At 48.9% G+C, this 27,937-nt stretch overlaps 1 long non-coding RNA gene across 2 annotated transcripts in view; it reads right to left on the minus strand.

The window, feature by feature from the left end:
• LOC140104502 (uncharacterized) overlaps positions 1 to 27,937 on the minus strand; it is a 55,637-nt gene that overhangs the window by 25,018 nt on the left and 2,682 nt on the right. The window contains exons 2-3 of one of the 2 annotated variants that reach the window (XR_011850344.1): positions 12,452 to 12,547; positions 8,122 to 8,204 (exon numbers count right to left, since the gene is read on the minus strand). This is a non-coding gene — a long non-coding RNA (uncharacterized lncRNA). Of the gene's footprint in view, positions 1 to 8,121; positions 8,205 to 12,451; positions 12,548 to 27,937 lie in introns of those variants that run through there. The other variant, XR_011850343.1, reaches the window with a different exon arrangement.

Here is a 27,937-nt window from a genome sequence, read left to right on the forward strand (position 1 = left end):
CACATGTAGTATGACACATGAAGTATGACGCATGTAGTATGACACATGAAGTATGACACATGTAGTATGACACATGAAGGCATGTTATAGACAGTCTTCATTATTGCTCTTGTGTGTGTACAGCTTCTATATTGACCTATACATCTCCATGGTAACAGACTACAAACAAAGTCTTTGTAGTCTGATCCAGTTAATCCCTTCCATGTGTTCCCTACTTCTTCCCTACATACCCGTAAATGACCCCCATAGTCTAGAATACATGGCTCCGCATTGGAGCTGTGTACACAATACAACATTATAATCAAGATTATTTGCTTCTTTATATCCCAGTCGTGTCAATGGGATATAACTGATATGAGATGCAATACCAGGCCCTGCCTTTAGACACAGGGGTCGCTGTTTCGAGTGGAAACATTTTTTTTTGCAATCTCAATCTTTTCAAATTGTTACATTATTGGAACCTTAAACAGTTAAATAAAAGGACATGTGACCCCTGACCCGACGTTAACCTTATCCCAGCCCCCTCATTCCGTCTTTTTCATGGGAATGGCTTGTGCCGTCCTCTTGGATGTAAGGGAATTCTGTAATAAAAGAAATTAAGTTTTTTTAAGCCTCGGCACAACTGTTCACAATCTTCTCGGAGGAAACAAATCTCAGGGTATAAACAATGTATCTGTATGTAGCTTTATGACACATCGAGCCTCCGGCTAATGGGGGGGGGGAGGGGGGCACCGGCTAAATAAATTTACTTAAAAGAAGGAATAAATCCAGATCTATTGGACACAATCCAGTCCGCGTACAAATTGCTGACTCTGGATTCTCTGTAGACGAGGGAAGAAAAAAGGAAAAAACTCACATTTATAGTCCCTTTCGGAGGTAATGATCGCTGGCGCTGGGCGAGGGGGGGGGGCGCCTCCTAAATGGGGCGATCATTATTGTCAGTGACTAAGGAATCGCGAGTTCCCAGTGGAAGCGTAATTAAAACGAGCCGAGGCTGAGAACATGTGTTGCTGATAAAAGATGCTGTGTGTGGTAATAAAGGTTATATGGTTACCAGATATCGCTCCAAAAGGTCATATTTAAAGGCGCTGTCCACTTTAGACTCAGCATATGTCAGAAAAAGATCCCCCAGAAATGAACTGATCTCATGTTATACCTTAGAGATCATGTATAATCCTAAAGAGAACCTGGAAAGAAGTGATTCAGTTCCCTGCAGCGCCTCCGCAGGAGAAATGGGGTATTACAACGGTACTAATTAGGATTAATAGCTTCTCTGTGTGCGTGGGCATCATGGGTCCTCCAGAATGAGGGATGATCCTTGTAGCCATTCCCTAAGTGGTCAGCAGGTCATTAGGACTCCTCTAGGACTCCTCTAGAGGGCCTCTTTGCATAGTGCATGAGGATTATGGGTCCTCCAGAGGGAGGGATGATCATTGCAGTAATTACCTAAGGTCATTAGGACTCCTTCATAGAGCTACAATGAGCAGATGACTCCTTGGAGGACTATTGATCGGCCTCTGATTACCAGATTCTCCCTGCAGTGCCTCCGCAGGAGAAATGGAGTATTACAACGGTACTAATTAGGATCAATAGCTTCTCTTTGTGCGTGGGCATCATAGGTCCTCCAGAGGGAGGGATGATCCTTGTAGCCATTCCCTAAGTGGTGGCTGGTCATTAGGACTCCTCTAGGACTCCTCTAGAAGGCCTCTTTGCATAGTGCATGAGGATTATGGGTCCTCCAGATGGGGGGGATGATCATTGTAGTAATTACCTAAGGTCATTAGGACTCCTTCATAGAGCTACAAAGAGTAGATGACTCCTTGGAGGACAATTGATTGGCCTCGGATTACCAGATTCTCCCTGCAGCGCCTCCGCAGGAGAAATGGAGTATTACAACGGTACTAATTAGGATCAATAGCTTCTCTTTGTGTATGGGCATCAGTGGTCAGCAGGTCATTAGGACTCCTCTAGAAGGCTTCTTTGCGTAGTTCATGAGCATTATGGGTCCTCCAGAGGGAGGGAAGATTATTGTAGTCACTCCCTACGGTCATTATAACTCCTCTATATGGCTACAAAGAGAAGATGACCCCCTGAAGGACCAGTGATCACTCTCTGATTCACAAATTTTCCTGCTGGATTAGTTTGAATTAACATAAAACCTAAATGCACCCCCCCCCCCCAGCTTATAATGAGGGATCAATTACCCAAATCAAACATCCCCTTTTTGCTTAGTGGGCACCAAGTTCTAATGGCATCAGGGTGGATTTTTCTAAATCCATGTATGTAGCCAATAAAAAGTAAACATGGCCACTTCCGTGGTTTCTTATGGCATCTGTAAGGCAGAAAATAGCGGCTGATGGAGCATTCATCCCGAGCCACCGCCTCCAGCATCAAAGCCCCAAAGCGCTAACTTTTGTCCTCCGCGGGAAGTGTCCAAGAAAAGATACAAAAAGTTCTAATTGATAACAGATCTAATGTGTCAGATGGAGAATATCCTGCAAAGAGTCAGGTTCAGTTATCCACAGTGTACTGATCCTGAGTTACATCCTGTATTATACCCCAGAGCTGCTCTCACTATTCTGCTGGTGCAGTCACTGTGTACATACATTACATTACTTATCCTGTACTGATCCTGAGTTACATCCTGTATTATACTCCAGAGCTGCACTCACTATTCTGCTGCTGGTGCAGTCACTGTGTACATACATGACATCACTTATCCTGTACTGATCCTGAGTTACATCCTGTATTATACCCCAGAGCTGCAATCACTATTCTGCTGGTGCAGTCACTGTGTACATACATGACATTACTTATCCTGTACTGATCCTGAGTTACATCCTGTATTATACCCCAGAGCTGCTCTCACTATTCTGCTGGTGCAGTCACTGTGTACATACATGACATTACTTATCCTGTACTGATCCTGAGTTACATCCTGTATTATACCCCAGAGCTGCACTCACTATTCTGCTGCTGGTGCAGTCACTGTGTACATACATGACATTACTTATCCTGTACTGATCCTGAGTTACATCCTGTATTATACCCCAGAGCTGCACTCACTATTCTGCTGGTGCAGTCACTGTGTACATACATGACATTACTTATCCTGTACTGATCCTGAGTTACATCCTGTATTATACTCCAGAGCTGCACTCACTATTCTGCTGCTGGTGTAGTCACGGTACATACATGACATTACTTATCCTGTACTGATCCTGAGTTACATCCTGTATTATACTCCAGAGCTGCACTCACTATTCTGCTGCTGGTGTAGTCACGGTACATACATGACATTACTTATCCTGTACTGATCCTGAGTTACATCCTGTATTATACTCCAGAGCTGCACTCACTATTCTGCTGCTGGTGCAGTCACTGTGTACATACATGACATTACTTATCCTGTACTGATCCTGAGTTACATCCTGTATTATACTCCAGAGCTGCACTCACTATTCTGCTGCTGGTGCAGTCACTGTGTACATACATGACATTACTTATCCTGTACTGATCCTGAGTTACATCCTGTATTATACTCCAGAGATGCACTCACTATTCTGCTGCTGGAGGAGTCACTGTGTACATACATGACATTACTTATCCTGTACAAATCCTGAGTTACATCCTGTATTATACCCCAGAGCTGCACTCACTATTCTGCTGGTGCAGTCACTGTGTACATACATGACATTACTTATCCTGTACTGATCCTGAGTTACATCCTGTATTATACTCCAGAGCTGCACTCACTATTCTGCTGCTGGTGCAGTCACTGTGTACATACATGACATTACTTATCCTGTACTGATCCTGAGTTACATCCTGTATTATACTCCAGAGCTGCACTCACTATTCTGCTGCTGGTGTAGTCACGGTACATACATGACATTACTTATCCTGTACTGATCCTGAGTTACATCCTGTATTATACTCCAGAGCTGCACTCACTATTCTGCTGCTGGTGCAGTCACTGTGTACATACATGACATTACTTATCCTGTACTGATCCTGAGTTACATCCTGTATTATACCCCAGAGCTGCACTCACTATTCTGCTGCTGGTGCAGTCACTGTGTACATACATGACATTACTTATCCTGTACTGATCCTGAGTTACATCCTGTATTATACCCCAGAGCTGCACTCACTATTCTGCTGCTGGTGCAGTCACTGTGTACATACATGACATTACTTATCCTGTACTGATCCTGAGTTCAGTGGCGTAACAACCGCCGTAGCAGCCGTAGCGGTTGCTACGGGGCCCGTGAGGTTAAGGGCCCGGGGATGCACGGACTCCGTGTGTCCCCGTAGTGTCTGCCTGCCGGATTGTGCCCCCGGGCCCCTACCTCTGTGTCCACTCCTAAATCCGCACCTTCCGTGAGCTGCCCGCCCCCTCCGTGTGCCGCCCGCCCCTGCACAGGAGAATGCTCGCGATGTCACGGTCCTGGTGTAGGTCTCTTCCACACACGTCGGGGCCAACAGGGTGAATCAAGAAGTGGGTCATGTGGTAACAGGGTTCCACTTGAGACACCCCCCCCCCCCCGCACAGGTGAACGCTCACCCATCCCCCTGCATGCTGGCACCCGCCAAAACCCTGCGCTGCCGAACAAGCAGCTGCCCGACTCCCCCAATACTCTGCAGTACTCTGCGGCTCCCTCCCCCCCTCCCTACCTCCGCGGCCGAACAGGCAAAGGCCCTGCCGGGCGGCAGAGCGGGCACCCAACCCACTCCACCAGACTCCGCCGCAAACCCCCCCCCCCTACACTCCGCGCTGCTTAACAAGAAGCTGCCCGACTCCCCCAATACTCCGCGCAACAACCGCAACCCCCCCCCCCTATCCCCACGGCCGAAAATGCAAAAGCCCCCCGGGCAGCAGAACAGACACCCGCCCGACTCCCCCAGAGTGTGACGCCTCACAACCCCCCCCCCCCCGGGGCTAAAAATGCAAAAGCCCCGCGGGCAGCAGAACAGACACCCGCCCGACTCCCCCAGAGTGTGACGCCTCTCCAAGTTACGCCCCTGCCTGAGTTACATCCTGTATTATACTCCAGAACTGCACTCACTATTCTGCTGCTGGTGCAATCACTGTATACATACATGACATTACTTATCCTGTACTGATCCTGAGTTATATCCTGTATTATACCCCAGAGCTGCACTCACTATTCTGCTGCTGGTGTAGTCACGGTACATACATGACATTACTTATCCTGTACTGATCCTGAGTTACATCCTGTATTATACCCCAGAGCTGCACTCACTATTCTGCTGCTGGTGCAGTCACTGTGTACATACATGACATTACTTATCCTGTACTGATGCTGAGTTACATCCTGTATTATACTCCAGAGCTGCACTCACTATTCTGCTGCTGGTGCAGTCACTGTGTACATACATGACATTACTTATCCTGTATTACACTCCCAAGCTGCTTTTACCTTGTTGACTGATGCATAAACAACTCAATAAAACATTTTTCAGCCTACAGAAAGTTGCACTTCAGACTGTAACTCAGGAAAAAAGAACATTTTCTAGTAAAAGGGTTATGGCTGAAGAAGTGACGACTGCGTTAGACTCTGCACCCGGGTATAAGACGTGCCTCCTCTGCAGCACATTCCAGCGGCTCCATGATACGTCTGTAATAAAGCTGAACACGGGATCACCCACGGATGATAAGTGAGGAGATAAGGGAGGAGCTTAGCTCCTCCCACAAAGCATGCCCACTACACCCTCGTCCCTACAAAACCACACCTACTGCAATAGGCCCTGCCCTTTTGTCATACTAGTCATAAAAGTGTCTAAAATGTGGCACAATACATTGGAGCATCGCCTGACACCAGGTCGTGATACAATAGAGCGGCGCCGGTCTAGCATAATACATGCAGAGAGTCGCTGAGAGTCCTTTGTGGTGAATAAGAGGCCATTACTGACAGCCGCACACTGGGGCCATCGCTCTCCTATAATCTCCGCGCTCTCTAGGAGTCGAGTCTCTCTCCAGATCCCGGCAAACGCTGCTTCACCCTTGACATGAATTGTTTCCAAACTCACTTGGTGGAGAGCGATGTTTACACGGCATCTGATAAGTGGCTCTTGTTCAAACAGAAATTACATGGAGGCGATTAGGGAAGTATGTAGCGATGACAGGACCTGCGCCTCGCCGCTCCACGGGGCCACGGCTCAAGGTCCTTGGTGTCCTGTGCCGCTCACGGGTCAGATATGTGGCCACTGCCCGATGTCCCCCCACTGAATGATGAATAAACACTATCCAGATGTGCCGCTGACTTGTTGCTTGTTACGTTATGATTTCCCGGGAAAACTTTCAGCAGGTACGATAATGAATTCTATAGCCAGCGTTATGTATTGTCCCTGGAGAGACGTGTAATCAGACCTTTGTGTGTGTTATTAGTAGCAGCAGGACTGTGAGATATGGATATACACTCACCAGCCACTTTATTAGGTACACCTGTCCAACTGCTCGTTAACACTTAATTTCTAATCAGCCAATCACATGGCGGCAACTCAGTGCATTTAGGCATGTAGACATGGTCAAGACAATCTCCTGCAGTTCAAACCGAGCATCAGTATGGGGAAGAAAGGTGATTTGAGGCCTTTGAACGTGGCATGGTTGTTGGTGCCAGAAGGGCTGGTCTGAGTATTTCAAAAACTGCTGATCTACTGGGATTTTCACGCACAACTATCTCTAGGGTTTACAGAGAATGGTCCAGTGAGCGGCAGTTCTGTGGGCGGAAATGCCTTGTTGATGCCAGAGGTCAGAGGAGAATGGGCAGACTGGTTCGAGCTGATAGAAAGGCAACAGTGACTCAAATAGCCACCCATTACAACCAAGGTAAGCAGAAGAGCATCTCTGAACGCACAGTACGTCCAACTTTGAGGCAGATGGGCTACAGCAGCAGAAGACCACACCGGGTGCCACTCCTTTCAGCTAAGAACAGGAAACTGAGGCTACAATTTGCACAAGCTCATCGAAATTGGACAGTAGAAGATTGGAAAAACGTTGCCTGGTCTGATGAGTCTCAATTTCTGCTGCGACATTCGGATGGTAGGGTCAGAATTTGGCGTCAACAACATGAAAGCGCGGATCCATCCTGCCTTGTATCAGCGGGTCAGGCTGGTGGTGGTGGTGTCATGGTGTGGGGAATATTTTCTTGGCACTCTTTGGGCCCCTTGGTACAACGCCACAGCCTACCTGAGTATTGTTGCTGCCCATGTCCATCCCTTTATGAGCACAATGTACCCTGTAACATCTGATGGCTACTTTCAGCAGGATAATGCGCCATGTCATAAAGCTGGAATCATCTCAGACTGGTTTCTTGAACATGACAATGAGGTCACTGGACACAAATGGCCTCCACAGTCACCAGATCTCAATCCAATAGAGCATCTTTGGAATGTGGTGGAACGGGAGATTGGCATCATGGATGTGCAGCCGACAAATCTGCGGCAACTGTGTGATGCCATCATGTCAATATGGACCAAAATCTCTGAGGAGCTCCCAGCACCTTGTTGTATCTATGCCACGAAGAATTGAGGCAGTTCTGAAGGCAAAAGGGGGTCCAACCCGTTACTAGCATGGTGGACCTAATAAAGTGGCCGGTGAGTGTATATTCCAGGACTGTAGCGTCTCCATGTGCACTGGGAGTGTGTACTCACACTGCTGTACTCTGTGCTCTCTGCAGCCGGTGTTAGGTATTGCCCCTGAAGAGATGTGTAATCAGACCTTTGTGTGTGTTACTAGTAGCAACAGGACTGTGAGATATGGATTTATACCCAGAACTGTAGCGGCATCGGATTGCCCTTCATGGTCCCGGATTGCTCTGCATGGTACCGGATTGCCAGGCATGGTATCGGATTGTTCTGTTTGGTACCGGATTGCCCTACATGAGATTGGATTGTTCTCAAGCTCCTCCAACACACAGTCCTCAGCTATGAATAATGACCCATCAGAACCGGATCCCCTCTGCTTATGAAAAGATTATGGAGACCTTTGGTATCTCGATTTCTTCTTTCCCCTTGAAGATTTATGACGCCCTCAGGACCGGAGTAGAAGTTGTGAGGTTCCCGTCTGGCGGAGTCCTGACCTTGCAGAGAGGATTTGGAGTCTTTGTAGCTCGGTCCTGATTACTTCCTGATGATCTTTCATTAGAAGCCGAGCTCTTTCATCATTAGCGGAAAAATCTCTGAATGGCAAAAAAACCCCTCATCATTATCACTCGTTAAATCCTCCAATAGGTCATTCCGGGAAAAACTTCTCCCCATCAAACACTGGGATAATGCGATGGAATGATATGGGCTCCGGATGACTTCAGTCCGGAAAACTGCATGGAATAATGGAAACATGTTTCCACCTACGATTCCACTGGATCATATGGACCTCAGATCCAGAAGGGGGTTGTGTTTCGTAGTGTTGGTGATATGCCCCCCTTATCCCGTCATATCCATCTTGTCAGAAGTCCTGGCAGACCTAGCGGAGTCCTAGAAGAGGGGACAAACCTCTGTGATATCAGAACACTGCTCTGAGCTCCCTGCATTGACCTTCTTTACAAACTCTCCACAATGTTCTAATATTAAGCTGTAAAAGTCACTGAGAAATGTGGGGAGCAGCTTTGGGACAGTTCAATGCAGAGAACTAAAAGCGAGAAGTATGAGGACTTGGAGAAGCAACAATTCTGGAATATAAATCCACATTTCACAGTCCTGCTGCTAATAACAACATACACAAAACGTCTGATTACACATCTCTCCAGAAACAATATCTAACACTGCCTGCAGAGATCTAAGAGCACAGCAGTGTGAGGAAACACACGCAGTGTACTTAGAGAAGCCACAATCCTGGAATATAAATCTATATCTCACAGTCCTGCTGCTACTAACAACATACAAAAAGGTCTGATTACACATCTCTCCAGAAACAATATCTAACACTGCCTGCAGAGATCTAAGAGCACAGCAGTGTGAGGAAACAAACGCAGTGTACTTAGAGAAGCCACAATCCTGGAATATAAATCTATATCTCACAGTCCTGCTGCTACTAACAACATACAAAAAGGTCTGATTACACATCTCTCCAGAAACAATATCTAACACTGCCTGCAGAGATCTTAGAGCACAGCAGTGTGAGGACATGCCCCCAGTGCACTTGGAGAAACTACAGCCCTGAAACATAAATCTATATTACACAGTCCTGCTGCTAATAACAACATTTCAAAAAGGTCTGATTACACATCTCTCCAGGGACAATGCCTTACACGAGAGCTGTGTTGTACATTTCCGCTATAATACTACACGCTGAGGGAATGGCATACTCCCAGCGTCACCTGCCAGGCCTCAGGTCCCTTACAGATCAGTGACATCTGTGCTGTGAATGGTTCGGGTTACCTGCCCCCTGTGTGAAGGGATTACCATGACGTGAGATCTGTCACCTTACATTTCTGTAAATAACGTTCACCGTGCCTACAGGTATAGAATTACACGGGTGTCTGTGCCTGGTGGCGCCCAGTGCTAGTGGTTCACGGAGCGGAGGTATAGCGCCACCGTCATGAGTGTGGTTGTATTGGGTACTGCAGCACAGACACTTATAGGGTGAGCTGTTGTGTTTTATACATATATATATCTACAAAAAAGGCAAATCCTGACCTACTCTAACACGTAACATAAACGTCGCCCCATTAGCCTGAGACAATACATATCATACATCAAAGTGACCGTCACACAATGGAGCAGCCATTACTATTCTGTAATGTGGACCACATAGAAAACTCTAGTCTGAGGTGTCGGGAATAAAAGAAACCCTGCCCCAAACACAGTAACAGGAGGGAATATACTATATCCAAAAAATGGTAACAAGTTTGGTCATTACATCTAAATTCCCTATAATACCCTGGAAGGGGGGGGGGGGGCTTGTAGGCACCACTAGGGCTTACATCCCAAGAGAGACACACACTGGGCCACATTCAGGACCGGATTAAGGGTGGTGGGCGCAAATTGGTAAGGGCCCTTCCAACAATGTTTTTGGAAGTATATAGCCTGCCAGACCCTGCACTATATAGCCTGCAGCCCCCTGTAGTATACAGCCTGCCAGAGCCCTGTAGTATATAGCCTGCCAGACCCCTGTAGTATACAGCCTGCCAGCCCAATGCAGTATACAGCCACCAGCCCCCTGTAGTATATAGCCTGCCAGACCCCTGTAGTATATAGCCTGCCAGACCCCTGTAGTATATAGCCTGCCAGACCCCTGTAGTATACAGCCACCAGCCCCCTGTAGTATACAGCCACCAGCCCCCTGTACTATATGGCCTGCCAGACCCCTGTAGTACATAGCCTGCCAGACCCCTGTAGTATATAGCCTGCCAGACCCCTGTAGTATATAGCCTGCCAGACCCCTGTAGTATATAGCCTGCCAGCCCCCTGTAGTGTATAACCTTCCAGTCCCCTGTAGAATATAGCCTGCAGCCCCCTGTAGTGTATAGCCTGCCAGCCCCCTGTAGTGTATAGCCTGCCAGCCCCCTGTAGTGTATAGCCTGCCAGCCCCCCTGTAGTGTATAGCCACAAGCCCCCTGTAGTATATAGCCTGCCAGCCCCTTGTAGTATATAGCCTGCCAGCCCCCTGTAGTGTATAGCCTGCCAGCCCCCTGTAGTGTATAGCCTGCCAGCCCACCTGTAGTGTATAGCCTGCCAGCCCCCCTGTAGTGTATAGCCTGCCAGCCCCCCTGTAGTGTATAGCCAGCCAGCCCCCCTGTAGTGTATAGCCAGCCAGCCCCCCTGTAGTGTATAGCCACCAGCCCCCTGTAGAATTCAGCCACCAGCCCCCTGTAGAATACAGCCACCAGCCCCCTGTAGAATACAGCCACCAGCCCCCTGTAGTATACAGCCACCAGCCCCCTGTAGTATACAGCCACCAGCCCCCTGTAGTATACAGCCACCAGCCCCCTGTAGAATTCAGCCACCAGCCCCCTGTAGTATACAGCCACCAGCCCCCTGTAGTATACAGCCACCAGCCCCCTGTAGTATACAGCCACCAGCCCCCTGTAGAATATAGCCTGCAGCCCCCTGTAGAATACAGCCTGCAGCCCCCTGTAGTATACAGCCACCAGCCCCCTGTAGTATACAGCCACCAGCCCCCTGTAGTATACAGCCACCAGCCCCCTGTAGTATACAGCCACTAGCCCCCTGTAGAATTTAGCCGCTAGACCCCTGTAGAAAATGGCCACAAAATAATAAAATTCATACTTACCCTACCTTCCCTTCCAGGGATCCCACAACGCTGCAGGGTCTTCCTTGCTCTTTGGGCAGCCACCAACCACTGAAGTCACAGCTGCCATCGCTGGGGGAGATCACCAATGCTTTGTTTTGGCGGCAGCATGTAGTGATCGGACACCATCATCACTCGACATCGGCGTCCCATCACAACCTGCTGCCGCCAAAACAGTGCATCAGCAAACTCCCCCAGCAATGGCAGCTGTGTCTCACTGACATAGCTGACATCCTAGAACCCTATGTGCAATGCGGGCAGCCACAAGTCACTGACTGTCGGAAACTGGTGGGGGCCCCTTAAAAAGTGAAAGTGGTGGGGGCCCCTTAAAAAGTGAAAGTGGTGGGGGCCCCGGGGGTTGAGCCCCAGGAGCCCCTCCTTTAATCCGGCCATTGGATCTTTTGCTACCAATAAATATTGTGAATATTGCTACACTTGAAGATTCCATTCTACTCATTCTTTTCATTAATTTTGGTTACAAGCGCACCCACTTGGCTCTCTCTCTCTTTTTTTCTCATTTTGTATCATTTACGTTACGGTGCCCTTGGCTACCGGTTTTTAGAGAGCCTAGGAGTTGCTGCAGTAACCTTTAATTGTACCTTTTGTACAAACAACAAGAAACCTTCCCCTTATTGGATAATTAAAACCGCTTACCCACAAGTGGTTACCAGGTGAGCACCCATTCTCTCACCACATTTGGCACCTACTTGTCTTTACGTTATTACGCGAGGCGCCGTCCTCTTCCGTTGTTGTTTTTGTTTTCCTTTTCCCAGGCTCTATAACATGCAGCAGCGGCTCAATGGTGGAGCGGGGAGTCGCCGGCTCCCTTCTCCACCATAGCATTCAATTTAGTAAGGAGATTGTACTGTCCTGATCATAGGGTGGTATGCTAGGGGGGCAATGCTTCACCAGTGACATCCCCCCCATATAAATCCCAAATAATATAAAGCCTTTGTCTGCGGATTCCACTGACTCCACTGCGGCAGGGAGAGTAATGATGGACTCCGCAGTCTTCTGGGAGTCTAATTCTAAAAAGCAAAATCTTCAGTCGGAAGACGAGATCCTTGGAAGCGCCGCATCCTGAGGGCCGAGGAGTGATGTGAACAAGGGCTGAAGAGATCTCCCGCTGAGAGCACAACAATGGAGCCAAAAACAGGCACTTAACAAGAGACTTACGTGGTTAAATGACGTCCTCCTCCCCATTGTCAGCAGGAGGAGAAGCGATTGTACCCGGAGATCATCCGGCAAGTGGGTAATTCAGTCACTGTCCACCTGGAAGAAGCCGGAGGAGATAACACTCATTATCTTCATCATCTCCAAGCGAACAACACAGAAAATTACCGATGAAATCGTCCCATTGTTTGTGGCTGTCAAGATGTGGATCGGATTCTACGGAATTACTAGGAAATACTTTTGTTCGGCGTCTCATTACATACAAATCGGCAAATAATCTACTTCTATTTTTCTTTTCAGTGTCTCCATGGATACAGACTACAAACAAACCCTGTGTGTAGTCAGATCCTACAATTATTGCAGATGCCCTGTTGTTTCCTACAGGGAACTGTTCTGGACCGTAGCCCATCAGTATCTGTGACCTATGGGGCCACTCCATCTGCAGGGATCAGTGGCTGGTCCTGAGGAGCTGCACTTTCCATGTTGATATTTATGGGGGCTCAGTGGTTAGCACTACAGCCTTGCAGCGCTGGGATCCTGGGTTCAAGTCCCATCCAGGTCAACATCTGGAAAGACTTTGTATGTTCTCTCCGTGTTTGCGTGGGTTTCCTCCGGGTCCTCCGGTTTCCTCCCACACTCCAAAACATACTGGTAGGTTGATTAGATTGTGAGCCCCATTGGGGACAGGGACTGATTTGGAAAGCTCTAAGTAGCGCTATATATTAATAAAGGAATAATTATTATAATAATACAAGAAGATATTTGGTTTATGAGGTGTCCCACTTTCATCCCAAATAACATGTCCATTAGGGGTGACATACCTAATAGGAAGGGTCACCTCCTTGGTCTTTCCTTGATATTCAATGGATAAAATTAAGGGGTATTCCTACCTTGGAGTCTCCGAATTTCCATAGAAATGAAAGAAAAGAACCGCATATATATTGTCACCTCTCTTTTCAATCGGAATTGGGATTTCCCATTTCTTGAGATGGATGTAGCTCCCAGGGATGACCATTAGAGGCTTAAAAGGGAAACTGTCAGCAGTTTGGATCATGCAGACTGCAGTGTTAGGTATTGTCCCTGGAGAGAAGGGTAATCAGACCTATAGGTATATTGTTAGTAGCAGCAGGACTGTGAAATATGTATTTGTATTCCAGAATTTAAGCTTCACTAAGTGCATTTGGGATGTGTCCTCACACTGCTGTGCTCTGTGAGGCCAGTGTTGGGTATTGTCCCTGGAGAGATGTGTAACGAGACCTTTGTTGTAGCAGGACTGTAAAATATAAATTAGTATTTCAGCATCGTGGCTTTTTTTATAAATGCACTGTGGGCATGATATCCCACTGCTGTGCTCTGTGCTCTCTGCAGATAGTGTTTTAATAGTGTACATTGTACATGTGTAATCTTATGTTTCTGTATGTTGTTAGTGGCTGCAGGACTATGAAATATGGATTGATATTTGAGGATAGTATCTTTTGTAATAACACAGGAGGTGTGTCCTCACACTGCTGTCCTCTTAGCTCTCTGCTTTGAGCTCTTCCCCAGTCCTTTTCCTCTCCTCAGAATTAAATCTGTAGAAAATGTCTAGCTGATAACACAGAAGACAATTAGAGAAGAGAAGAGGGGAGGGACTGTGAATGTTGCACAGGAGCGCAGCAGTGTGAGGGAACTCCACTTTGGTTCTTGGAAAAGTTACAATCCTGGAATAAAAATTGATGATTTCATGAATGTTCTGCTACTAACAACATATACAAAAGTATCATAAAAAAAAAAAAACAATGCAATTTCACAGATTACACATGGGACGTATCCTAACACTGCTGTGCTCTTAGCTCCCTGCCTTGAGCGGTTTCACAGAACATCCCCTCTGGTCTGACTTAAAGCTGAAGCACTGTGGTATAATACTAAAGCAGTCATGAAGAACTGTAGGTGCTATGAAACAGTTCAATGCAAAAAAAAACTAAGAGCACAGCAGTGTGAGGACACGGTGAAGCTACAATCCTGGAACAGGAATGGATATTTCACAGTTCTGCTGCTACTAACAATATACACAATGGTCTAATTACAACTCTTTCCATTGACGATACCTATGACTGGCAGCAGTCTCCATTGTCATTACTACTGACAGATTCCCTTTTGATCACCGTTGATCTTCTTCACTGCACAGGGGTCCCAGGTCCCCTTTAAGATGCTCAATGACCTCATGAAATAGAAATAGGAAAAAAAATCCTCACTGCAGCCTTGTGCTGATATAATATTCAAGCAGATGACATTCCCTGCATGCCAATGTGTTCTTCTTGGAGTATGGTGACACCCTTCCCTTGTAATCGAAACCAGAGCGAGACATGGAGCAGCGCGGCTCCTAGCACAACCAGTTCATTTTCTTTGCTTAGATCACTTGGCTGACAGCGTAGAGTTACACCCTCCAGGGACGCTGGCACAGCACAGTGCAGAGGCTGTACTAATGATTGCCTAATTAACCAATTAAAGGGAAACCAACACCATTTTATCATTGGGTACATGACTACCTGGTGTTGTCAGCTCTGGTGTGAACAAGGCATTAATAACCAACGTCCCATGCGGATGATGACATCTCACCACTGAAACCACAGCTCCAGCCCAACAATATACAACCCCATTGTCAGGGGTCAGCATGGGCGCTCTGACCCCTCTGTGACTACACCCCCCATACACAGCGAGCTGCCATGTCCTGTGTGTCCTGACACCTTTCTATCATAGCCAGCAGTGGTCAGGGGTCAGCATGGGCGCTCTGACCCCTATGTGACTACACCCCCCATACACAGCGAGCTGCCATGTCCTGTGTGTCCTGACACCTTTCTATCATAGCCAGCAGTGGTCAGGGGTCAGCATGGGTGCTCTGACCCCTCTGTGACTACACCCCCCATACACAGCGAGCTGCCATGTCCTGTGTGTCCTGACACCTTTCTATCATAGCCAGCAGTGGTCAGGAGTCAGCATGGGCGCTCTGACCCCTCTGTGACTACACCCCCCATACACAGCGAGCTGCCATGTCCTGTGTGTCCTGACACCTTTCTATCATAGCCAGCAGTGGTCAGGGGTCAGCATGGGTGCTCTGACCCCTCTGTGACTACACCCCCCATACACAGCGAGCTGCTATGTCCTGTGTGTCCTGACACCTTTCTATCATAGCCAGCAGTGGTCAGGGGTCAGCATGGGCGTCCTGACCTCTCTGTGACTACACCTCCCATACACAGCGAGCTGCCATGTCCTGTGTCCTGACACCTTTCTATCATAGCCAGCAGTGGTCAGGGGTCAGCATGGGTGCTCTGACCCCTCTGTGACTACACCCCCATACACAGCGAGCTGCCATGTCCTGTGTGTCCTGACACCTTTCTATCATAGCCAGCAGTGGTCAGGGGTCAGCATGGGCGCTCTGACCCCTCTGTGACTACACCCCCCATACACAGTGAGCTGCCATGTCCTGTGTGTCCTGACACCTTTCTATCATAGCTAGCAGTGGTCAGGGGTCAGCATGGGCGCTCTGACCCCTCTGTGACTACACCCCCCATACACAGCGAGCTGCCATGTCCTGTGTGCCCTGACACCTTTCTATCATAGCCAGCAGTGGTCAGGGGTCAGCATGGGCGCTATGACCTCTCTGTGACTACACCCCCATACACAGCGAGCTGCCATGTCCTGTGTGTCCTGACACCTTTCTATCATAGCCAGCAGTGGTCAGGGGTCAGCATGGGCGCTCTGACCCCTCTGTGACTACACCCCCCATACACAGTGAGCTGCCATGTCCTGTGTGTCCTGACACCTTTCTATCATAGCTAGCAGTGGTCAGGGGTCAGCATGGGCGCTCTGACCCCTCTGTGACTACACCCCCCATACACAGCGAGCTGCCATGTCCTGTGTGCCCTGACACCTTTCTATCATAGCCAGCAGTGGTCAGGGGTCAGCATGGGCGCTATGACCTCTCTGTGACTACACCCCCATACACAGCGAGCTGCCATGTCCTGTGTGTCCTGACACCTTTCTATCATAGCCAGCAGTGGTCAGGGGTCAGCATGGGCGCTCTGACCCCTCTGTGACTACACCCCCCATACACAGCGAGCTGCCATGTCCTGTGTGTCCTGACACCTTTCTATCATAGCCAGCAGTGGTCAGGGGTCAGCATGGGCGCTCTGACCCCTCTGTGACTACACCCCCCATACACAGCGAGCTGCCATGTCCTGTGTGTCCTGACACCTCTCTATCATAGCCAGCAGTGGTCAGGGGTCAGCATGGGTGCTCTGACCCCTCTGTGACTACATCCCCCATACACAGCGAGCTGCCATGTCCTGTGTGTCCTGACACCTTTCTATCATAGCCAGCAGTGGTCAGGGGTCAGCATGGGTGCTCTGACCCCTCTGTGACTACACCCCCCATACACAGCGAGCTGCCATGTCCTGTGTGTCCTGACACCTTTCTATCATAGCCAGCAGTGGTCAGGGGTCAGCATGGGCGCTCTGACCCCTCTGTGACTACACCCCCCATACACAGAGAGCTGCCATGTCCTGTGTGTCCTGACACCTCTCTATCATAGCCAGCAGTGGTCAGGGGTCAGCATGGGTGCTCTGACCCCTCTGTGACTACATCCCCCATACACAGCGAGCTGCCATGTCCTGTGTGTCCTGACACCTCTCTATCATAGCCAGCAGTGGTCAGGGGTCAGCATGGGTGCTCTGACCCCTCTGTGACTACACCCCCCATACACAGTGAGCTGCCATCTCCTGTGTGTCCTGACACCTTTCTATCATAGCCAGCAGTGGTCAGGGGTCAGCATGGGCGCTCTGACCCCTCTGTGACTACACCCCCCATACACAGCGAGCTGCCATGTCCTGTGTCCTGACACCTTTCTATCATAGCCAGCAGTGGTCAGGGGTCAGCATGGGTGCTCTGACCCCTCTGTGACTACACCCCCCATACACAGCGAGCTGCCATGTCCTGTGTGCCCTGACACCTTTCTATCATAGCCAGCAGTGGTCAGGGGTCAGCATGGGCGCTATGACCTCTCTGTGACTACACCCCCATACACAGCGAGCTGCCATGTCCTGTGTGTCCTGACACCTTTCTATCATAGCCAGCAGTGGTCAGGGGTCAGCATGGGCGCTCTGACCCCTCTGTGACTACACCCCCCATACACAGCGAGCTGCCATGTCCTGTGTGTCCTGACACCTTTCTATCATAGCCAGCAGTGGTCAGGGGTCAGCATGGGCGCTCTGACCCCTCTGTGACTACACCCCCCATACACAGCGAGCTGCCATGTCCTGTGTGTCCTGACACCTCTCTATCATAGCCAGCAATGGTCAGGGGTCAGCATGGGTGCTCTGACCCCTCTGTGACTACATCCCCCATACACAGCGAGCTGCCATGTCCTGTGTGTCCTGACACCTTTCTATCATAGCCAGCAGTGGTCAGGGGTCAGCATGGGTGCTCTGACCCCTCTGTGACTACACCCCCCATACACAGCGAGCTGCCATGTCCTGTGTGTCCTGACACCTTTCTATCATAGCCAGCAGTGGTCAGGGGTCAGCATGGGCGCTCTGACCCCTCTGTGACTACACCCCCCATACACAGCGAGCTGCCATGTCCTGTGTGTCCTGACACCTCTCTATCATAGCCAGCAGTGGTCAGGGGTCAGCATGGGTGCTCTGACCCCTCTGTGACTACATCCCCCATACACAGCGAGCTGCCATGTCCTGTGTGTCCTGACACCTTTCTATCATAGCCAGCAGTGGTCAGGGGTCAGCATGGGTGCTCTGACCCCTCTGTGACTACACCCCCCATACACAGCGAGCTGCCATGTCCTGTGTGTCCTGACACCTCTCTATCATAGCCAGCAGTGGTCAGGGGTCAGCATGGGTGCTCTGACCCCTCTGTGACTACATCCCCCATACACAGCGAGCTGCCATGTCCTGTGTGTCCTGACACCTTTCTATCATAGCCAGCAGTGGTCAGGGGTCAGCATGGGTGCTCTGACCCCTCTGTGACTACACCCCCATACACAGGGAGCTGCCATGTCCTGTGTGTCCTGACACCTTTCTATCATAGCCAGCAGTGGTCAGGGGTCAGCATGGGCGCTCTGACCCCTCTGTGACTACACCCCCCATACACAGCGAGCTGCCATGTCCTGTGTGTCCTGACACCTTTCTATCATAGCCAGCAGGGGTCAGGGCTCAGCATGGGCGCTCTGACCCCTCTGTGACTACACCCTCCATACACAGCGAGCTGCCATGTCCTGTGTGTCCTGACACCTTTCTATCATAGCCAGCAGTGGTCAGGGGTCAGCATGGGTGCTCTGACCCCTCTGTGACTACACCCCCATACACAGCGAGCTGCCATGTCCTGTGTGTCCTGACACCTTTCTATCATAGCCAGCAGTGGTCAGGGGTCAGCATGGGTGCTCTGACCCCTCTGTGACTACACCCCCATACACAGCGAGCTGCCATGTCCTGTGTGTCCTGACACCTTTCTATCATAGCCAGCAGTGGTCAGGGGTCAGCATGGGCACTCTGACCCCTCTGTGACTACACCCCCCATACACAGCGAGCTGCCATGTCCTGTGTCCTGACACCTTTCTATCATAGCCAGCAGTGGTCAGGGGTCAGCATGGGCGCTCTGACCCCTCTGTGACTACACCCCCCATACACAGCGAGCTGCCATGTCCTGTGTGTCCTGACACCTTTCTATCATAGCCAGCAGTGGTCAGGGGTCAGCATGGATGCTCTGACCGCTCTGTGACTACACCCCCATACACAGCGAGCTGCCATGTCCTGTGTCCTGACACCTTTCTATCATAGCCAGCAGTGGTCAGGGATCAGCATGGGTGCTCTGATCCCTCTGTGACTACACCCCCCATACACAGCGAGCTGCCATGTCCTGTGTCCTGACACCTTTCTATCATAGCCAGCAGTGGTCAGGGGTCAGCATGGGTGCTCTGATCCCTCTGTGACTACACCCCCCATACACAGCGAGCTGCCATGTCCTGTGTGTCCTGACACCTTTCTATCATAGCCAGCAGTGGTCAGGGGTCAGCAGGGGCGCTCTGACCGCTCTGTGACTACACCCCCCATACACAGCGAGCTGCCATGTCCTGTGTGTCCTGACACCTTTCTATCATAGCCAGCAGTGGTCAGGGGTCAGCATGGACGCTCTGACCCCTCTGTGACTACACCCCCCATACACAGCGAGCTGCCATGTCCTGTGTGTCCTGACACCTTTCTATCATAGCCAGCAGTGGTCAGGGGTCAGCATGGGTGCTCTGACCCCTCTGTGACTACACCCTCCATACACAGGGAGCTGCCATGTCCTGTGTGTCCTGACACCTTTCTATCATAGCCAGCAGTGGTCAGCATGGGCGCTCTGACCCCTCTGTGACTACACCCCCCATACACAGCGAGCTGCCATGTCCTGTGTCCTGACACCTTTCTATCATAGCCAGCAGTGGTCAGGGGTCAGCATGGGCGCTCTGACCCCTCTGTGACTACACCCCCCATACACAGCGAGCTGCCATGTCCTGTGTCCTGACACCTTTCTATCATAGCCAGCAGTGGTCAGGGGTCAGCATGGGCGCTCTGACCCCTCTGTGACTACACCCCCCATACACAGCGAGCTGCCATGTCCTGTGTGTCCTGACACCTTACTATCATAGCCAGCAGTGGTCAGGGGTCAGCATGGGTGCTCTGACCCCTCTGTGACTACACCCCCCATACACAGCGAGCTGCCATGTCCTGTGTGTCCTGACACCTTACTATCATAGCCAGCAGTGGTCAGGGGTCAGCATGGGTGCTCTGACCCCTCTGTGACTACACCCCCCATACACAGCGAGCTGCCATGTCCTGTGTCCTGACACCTCTCTATCATAGCCAGCAGTGGTCAGGGGTCAGCATGGGCGCTCTGACCCCTCTGTGACTACACCCCCCATACACAGCGAGCTGCCATGTCCTGTGTCCTGACACCTTTCTATCATAGCCAGCAGTGGTCAGGGGTCAGCATGGGCGCTCTGACCCCTCTGTGACTACACCCCCCATACACAGCGAGCTGCCATGTCCTGTGTGTCCTGACACCTTACTATCATAGCCAGCAGTGGTCAGGGGTCAGCATGGGCGCTCTGACCCCTCTGTGACTACACCCCCCATACACAGCGAGCTGCCATGTCCTGTGTGTCCTGACACCTTACTATCATAGCCAGCAGTGGTCAGGGGTCAGCATGGGTGCTCTGACCCCTCTGTGACTACACCCCCCATACACAGCGAGCTGCCATGTCCTGTGTCCTGACACCTTTCTATCATAGCCAGCAGTGGTCAGGGGTCAGCATGGGCGCTCTGACCCCTCTGTGACTACACCCCCCATACACAGCGAGCTGCCATGTCCTGTGTCCTGACACCTTTCTATCATAGCCAGCAGTGGTCAGGGGTCAGCATGGGCGCTCTGACCCCTCTGTGACTACACCCCCCATACACAGCGAGCTGCCATGTCCTGTGTCCTGACACCTTTCTATCATAGCCAGCAGTGGTCAGGGGTCAGCATGGGCGCTCTGACCCCTCTGTGACTACACCCCCCATACACAGCGAGCTGCCATGTCCTGTGTGTCCTGACACCTTACTATCATAGCCAGCAGTGGTCAGGGGTCAGCATGGGTGCTCTGACCCCTCTGTGACTACACCCCTCATACACAGCGAGCTGCCATGTCCTGTGTCCTGACACCTTTCTATCATAGCCAGCAGTGGTCAGGGGTCAGCATGGGCGCTCTGACCCCTCTGTGACTACACCCCCCATACACAGCGAGCTGCCATGTCCTGTGTCCTGACACCTTTCTATCATAGCCAGCAGTGGTCAGGGGTCAGCATGGGCGCTCTGACCCCTCTGTGACTACACCCCCCATACACAGCGAGCTGCCATGTCCTGTGTGTCCTGACACCTTACTATCATAGCCAGCAGTGGTCAGGGGTCAGCACGGGCGCTCTGACCCCTCTGTGACTACACCATCATCTACAGAATCTTTAACATCATATCTAATGTACGATGATGGTATTGCCCCGTGCTATAACTACACACTATAGCAGCACTCTACACTGATATTGAATACATTTGTTATATTCCATGTAGCAGATTAATAGGAGCCAGCCGAAACGTGTTGTAGCTGGTGTGTTACTCATGACATACATCAAATTTGGGCTAGAAGCCAATATAAATCTGTTCCAGAATAGTTTACACGTAATGAGTCACATAGACATGTCAATAAAACATAGTGATTAACCTTTAAGGAGATGTTCCAAGCCAGGGAGAAAGTGGAGAACCTCCTGAGGATATGACCCTCCTCAACCTTCTCCTTCCATTGTGTTCCTTCTGGAAATCATGACTTGGAATATGGTTGGAGCCATTGTGTAACTGTTGTAGAGTTGACTGGACCACCAGAATATCAGAAGATCCTCTAGTGGACCCCAGAAGAGAGATCTAGATTCTATATCCAATGGATTGATGGAGGATGGGATCCTAGAGACTGAGGATGTGGATCTTGGTCAGGGAAGACTCATTCATCTGTAGCTACCTGAACTTGGCAGAATAACATAAATCTCTACAACATGTCATCTCCTCATGGGTAGAGAAGATTATAACTTGGGGTGCAGGGATGCTCAGCATCCACTCAATCCCTGCCATTGTAATTTTGGGTTAAATGGATGGGCAGATGTTTTATGGACCGTAAAATCTGGTTTTGTGATGGACATCTGATCACTTAGAACTCTCAATGCACATGACTTTCTTCATTGAAGTTTATGGGGGTTGTAAAATGCGAGGCTCTTTTTACTATGGTCTCCTCCTCTCTGGAGTGGTGACTGGGGGAGAAGAAGACCTCTGTTGTTTCCATAAATGAGAGTCCCGGAAGCTGCTCAAATCAGACATTTACCATAAAGTGCATGGCCAGCCATCAATGTCTTCCATGTGGACGACCATCACACATCTGGTACATGTAGCGGCTATAACATTTTCGTAAATTGTCTTTATTGACTTAAGGATTAAGGAAAAGTTTTACAGCGAATGAGACAAAAGAGTCGGATCCACAGATGAACAATGTCCAGAGATTAGCATTAGAAATGGGGCAGTGAGCTGAGGAATCACATTGTCACACGTATTGAGGTGTAAATTGGCTGATCTTAGTCCTGGGTGGTGGTCTGCAACCTGTGGCTTCCCTGGTGTTGTACATCCACTCGGTCTATGGAGGCCGGAGCTGCAATATCAGAATCACGATCTACTGGAATTTTTCAACTTTTGGATAAACCATTAATATCATTTTACGTTCCAACTCTTGACAGGTCACATTTTGGATCCCCACATCTGCAACTTATTGCTCTATTGATTCTGACATAGTTTGAATTGTTTCTGTAGCTCCTTCCGTTCCAGTGCCGTTAGTTTTACCATGTGCTATTTAGGTGCTGCACTGACAGGTGGGCAGGAACAAACAGCTTGGCCCCACCCAACTGACTAATATTGAGTGACGCAACTAATGGCACTGATTGCTCGGGAATGGTGGGGGCTATGGATAAAAATTCCAACTGTGTTGGAATCAGTGGAGAGCCACCTATATAAGGAATGCTTAGGGTCGGAGAGTCTGGAGGTGGTTAAAGGGTCTCTATAAAGTTGTTAGCTCAAGATCACTCCTTATCCTAGATATGGAGGAAGAAAACAGCATTTGCCGTAATAGCGTCTCGTCATGATTAGTCTTTGACCTAGACTCGCGATGATCAGCAATTGCTATTGGACCCATATCTTTAGGGGCAACCCCACAAATTAGAAGCTATACAACTTGGACATCCCCTTTAAGGGGGTTGAACTATCCATATAAGTATGAATGATGCAGAAGGTGTGAAAGTGACCACCTAGATGTATAATGGGAGTCCCTATGTTAGTGCTTCATCTCAGGATGGACTTATCTGCAGCAGGTGTGCCCGAACATCATCCCCCCCCCTCGCAGATGATAAAGCAGATCTATAATCTGCAGTTATTGGTCCCGGTGCTTTTGTTTTCTTATCACCTCCGTACTTGTACCTGCTTTTGTATAGCAGCAGTCACACTTAATTAGCTAATTCGTCTAATTACCTAATTAACTGAAATTGCTAACAGCAACGTAACTTAATTAGGCTTAGCCAGTAGTGGGTGATTTAACGTAACGTACGGCGAGGCGGTGGAGGTAAGGATTGGATGGCTGAGGGCATTACACTCTATAGTTCTTCAAGATTAAGAAAATCAATTGAGTTTTCATTGCGGCGGACGGCGTCCTGTTATATCGCTTTTGGGATAAAGAGATTATCAGGGAAGGTTTTGGTTTTTTTTTCCTTGAGATGGATCTGAATTGTTGTAAAGTGATTGTCTATGGTGCAGGCTGATGGATCTAGGGACCATCACTTGCCATCTATAGTATTGTGGTAACTTTCAGACCACCCCGGCCCCCTCCTCCATGCTTCCTTCATTAGACTGACAGCTCACACCAAGACTCCTTCCTCAAAAGTGTCTTCCCATTGATGATACTTATCCCCTATACACAAGATAAGTGTCTGGTCACGGTTGGAGGATGACTCCTGGGGTGGTGTGAATGCCCCATACTCTTCTATAGGACTTCAGGGACCGTTATCTCTGGCAGTCCCATTAGTTGAAGGTTTTTTTTTATCCAGAGTATAGGGGATGGTGTTTGATCACTCAAGGTCAAGTCATGAGAACTGGAATCTGCACGTCCCATAAAGAGATAAATATATATGGACCTCCGACCTATTCTTCATTCATTTCTATAGGACTTCCAAGACTGTCTCCCATAACACCACAGAAATGTGGGAAGAACTCCATGTATAGGTGGTGCATCAGAAGACTTGCACACCCCTGATCTCCTGTTCCCCCCACCTCCCCCGGTGGAACAAAAGCACAATTTACTCTTTCGTGGGAAACGGGTAAGATCTGGAAATCCAAAAAGTGTCCTACACATGGGGTCCTCTAAGTTAATGGGACATTGGCAGTTGGTTTTAGAAAAAAAAAGGATCCATACTTTTCTATTCCAACACAATCCCTATAGAAGATCAGGAAACGTCATGTATAGTGATAGGGAGTGATAGTTAGGGGGGCACCGACGGTGGTTTCATCCACCCATCGTTCTTAGTAAAATTTATAAGGTGAAAAAACCCTCATGAATGAAAAACCTCAACTCTGAAGAGCGTCATCAGAACCCCCCAGTCATCTGACTAAGCCTTTATTCATTGTTTAGAGGACATCCACGTATAGAAGCCAAAACGTACAGCAGAGAGCTATGAATGTGTGAATGGCACAGCCTGACCTCGTTCAATGCATCCTTTGAGACCTGTCATAAGTGCTGCCGTCACTGTACACATCATGGTCACAGATTTCTATCCATGCATGAAGACTCCAGCATGATCCGGAGTCAGCAATCTGTGCCGGCTGTACATATAGAATCTGCATTGGCCAAATCTGCCAATTTTTATTGGTCAAGCATCTGGGGGTTTTCTTTTTACTTCCCCAATGACAGTAGAGGTAGACATTGGGCAGTTGATTACTCAATGCTAGGTCTGCTACCAGCTGGCATTGGATTTCTATATTCCAGGATTATAGCTTCTCCAAGGGGACTGGGTTTGTGTCATCACACTGCTGTCCTCATAGTTCTGACTTCTGTTGCCTGTTACAGCTTTTTCCCATGTAACATATTCAATCCAGGACATTCATTTAGCCACCTTATACACCAGATCTTTGGACTGTCCCTTTAAGTCAGCTAGCTAGGACAACTTTGACCCAACATGCAAGACCAGCCATCTCCCACCAGGTCCTACTTTCTTCATGGTCCTCAAATGTTAAGAGACTGGTTTTCTCAAACACAGATCAATGTCTGCAACAACCAAAAAAAAAAAACCAGTGGAACTTCCGCTTGGACAACGAGGTGTAACCTTCACACCTGAGATAAAGTAGATCCCCGGGATGTTCTGCATCAATCAAATTCTTTGGACAGGACCAGATTTGCCATATGGTGTAGATTCTGTTGATCACAACTTGGTCATGTTTGGACTCGGGCATTGTCTACCTTCACCAGCATGTATTGGTCACTTTCATTTTCAAGGTATATGGGCACTGAGAAAGTCCAGAACCTAACATGTGGTTCCTGTCCATCAAGTTCCTTGTCAGCATCAGTTAAGGACAGAACTTAAAACTGTGGCTTTCACATTTCCCAAAAATCCATAATTTTTCTACTGACCCACCATCTACGTAGAGCCTCAATGGCAGTAGGTCCCATGGTTAAATATTATGGATTTACACCTACTGCTAGATGATGCCTCCATAGGTTGAACTCTATGGGTGCCACAAAACTCAGGAGTTTACAGAAGACCTTGGTCACCTCCCGCCACTCAAGGGAATGAAGGGCGTTTCGAAAAATAATGCGGCCTGTGGAATTTAGACAAAAACTGCCACCGCAAATTAAAGGTGATGCCACTTTTCTCCTCCACTTGACTTTTCGGATTACTTTCCAGGGCACGTACACCTGTTCGCCTGTTATCAAGGTAAAATCCGCAATTCTCCATTCTGAATGCTACATAAAAGCAATCCGCCAGCCAACATGTGGCAGAGGAGCCTCCCACCACTTAACATATTCAAGTCCTTTCTTTGGGCACAGGAAATATATTTTCCGATCAAGGTTAAAGCATTTGGACTCCCGGCACTGCCGCATTCACAAAGCGCGGGCACAATTAAACCTGTTAAATAAAAAAAAGCTTTATTTCTTTTCTTCTTTTTTGTTTCGCGCGCAGAAGGACGGAGGCGAAAGAAGAGAATGTGTCTGACACACACGCTGGTAGCCTGTCTGGTTGCCACAGAGACAACCAATACTATGGCAGAACCTGCTCGGGTTCCACAAGAGCTCCCTAGCTAAGATGCTTATCCCTCTAAGTGCTGATCTGTGTATTTAGCATGCTCAAAAGGCGACGTGCCGCACCATTCTTTCGCGGCTGATAAGTGGTCGGGTAAGGAGCGCTGTAACACTTTTGGAGGACCTTTAGAATTTGTCAAGGTTGGACTCTTGCCATTTTTTGGAGATGCAGTTGACCGGTGAAATGCCGCTGCTCGCGTTGTTCTCTCCTGAGGAACCATTGTCACCTGAGGAACCACTGTGAAGTGCAGCTTATCTTCTAGAACTTGGTTGGGGGTCGGATCAGATGAAGAAGTCAGACTGTGCTGTATTTGGAGCATCATCTCTCATGGTCTCACCGTGATGGATCCACATATCGATGGTAGGAAAGGTTTTTGTAGAAATATTCTTAAAGCTACTCATTTGGGAACAGGGGTTGATTTTAAAAGAGTCACTGTGGCATGGGGGCATTGCAAAAACGTATGTCTAACTTGCTGTTCGTGCCATGGAGATTGCTGCTTGACTTTTAGGATATATGGACACAAATCTAGTGTTTTCCAGCCCTTAGGCCCACCAGCTAAACTTATTCTGGTGGCCCATCCCCATCAAACCCTCGGAAATAGACCCTTGTAGCTTTCAATTGGGCTGTCCCATGCTGGATTTCTGGAGCCCATCGTTGGTTTAGAACATCCATCTGGTATTCCAGTGGGAAAGTCTGACATTGGATATACAATAATATGATCATGAGGGTCTTTAGTGGTCTTCAGCCCCCGTGGTGTGTCTCCTTCAAAGTGGTGCTACAACTGGTCCCAGCAGTGGCTGGTGAGAAGAATGGCTGAGACCTTTTCTCTGTCTGGAGGACCTGACATGTCTGTGCACTAGAAGGACAGTAAATTCATTATAATGTGGATGGTGCAATACATCTTCTTCCCTGTAGAGGCGCTGCAGATAAACTGAATACCTGCTTCCAGGATGAGTCAATCACCAGGATCTATAGGCAGGACATTATATCAACTTCTAAGTTCTAACTAAAGTTGATAAACTTTTTGAACTTTTTCTCTTCCTCTATGGCAGTGACACCCCCCATGTCCTCTTCCTGTCGGGGCATGTGCCCCCTCCGTGTGGATGTCTACATCCTCTTCCCATCATCTCCTCCACGCGCCGCTCACCCCGTCCTCTATGGTATCTCTCCCTGATTCCTGTTCCATCTGTTCCCAGTTACATCCTCTTCTCGCTGTGTGTCCCATGTAACTTCCTATATCCTTATGGTATCCGCTTCTCTCCGACATCCTTGGTTCTTTATTTGCTTTTACGTCTTTTTTTTTGTCCCTTGTTTGCCATTTTTTTGTAGAAGCCCCTCCACTAGATAAAGTCACAGTACTCATTGTTAAAGGGGTTGTCCAAGACTTGACTATTTGATAGTGATGACCTGTCCTTAAAGGTATTGTCCCAACTTTTCAAGCTATTCCCCATCACCGAATAAGTGACAATAGGCTGTTAACAAGAATGGGATATGGTCCCCCTCTCTCTAATGGGTAAACAGCGCTCCCATTCACAGTCTATGAGAG

This window comes from Engystomops pustulosus, chromosome 10 (genome assembly GCF_040894005.1).
Source record: "Engystomops pustulosus chromosome 10, aEngPut4.maternal, whole genome shotgun sequence".
NCBI classification, from domain to species: domain Eukaryota; kingdom Metazoa; phylum Chordata; class Amphibia; order Anura; family Leptodactylidae; genus Engystomops; species Engystomops pustulosus.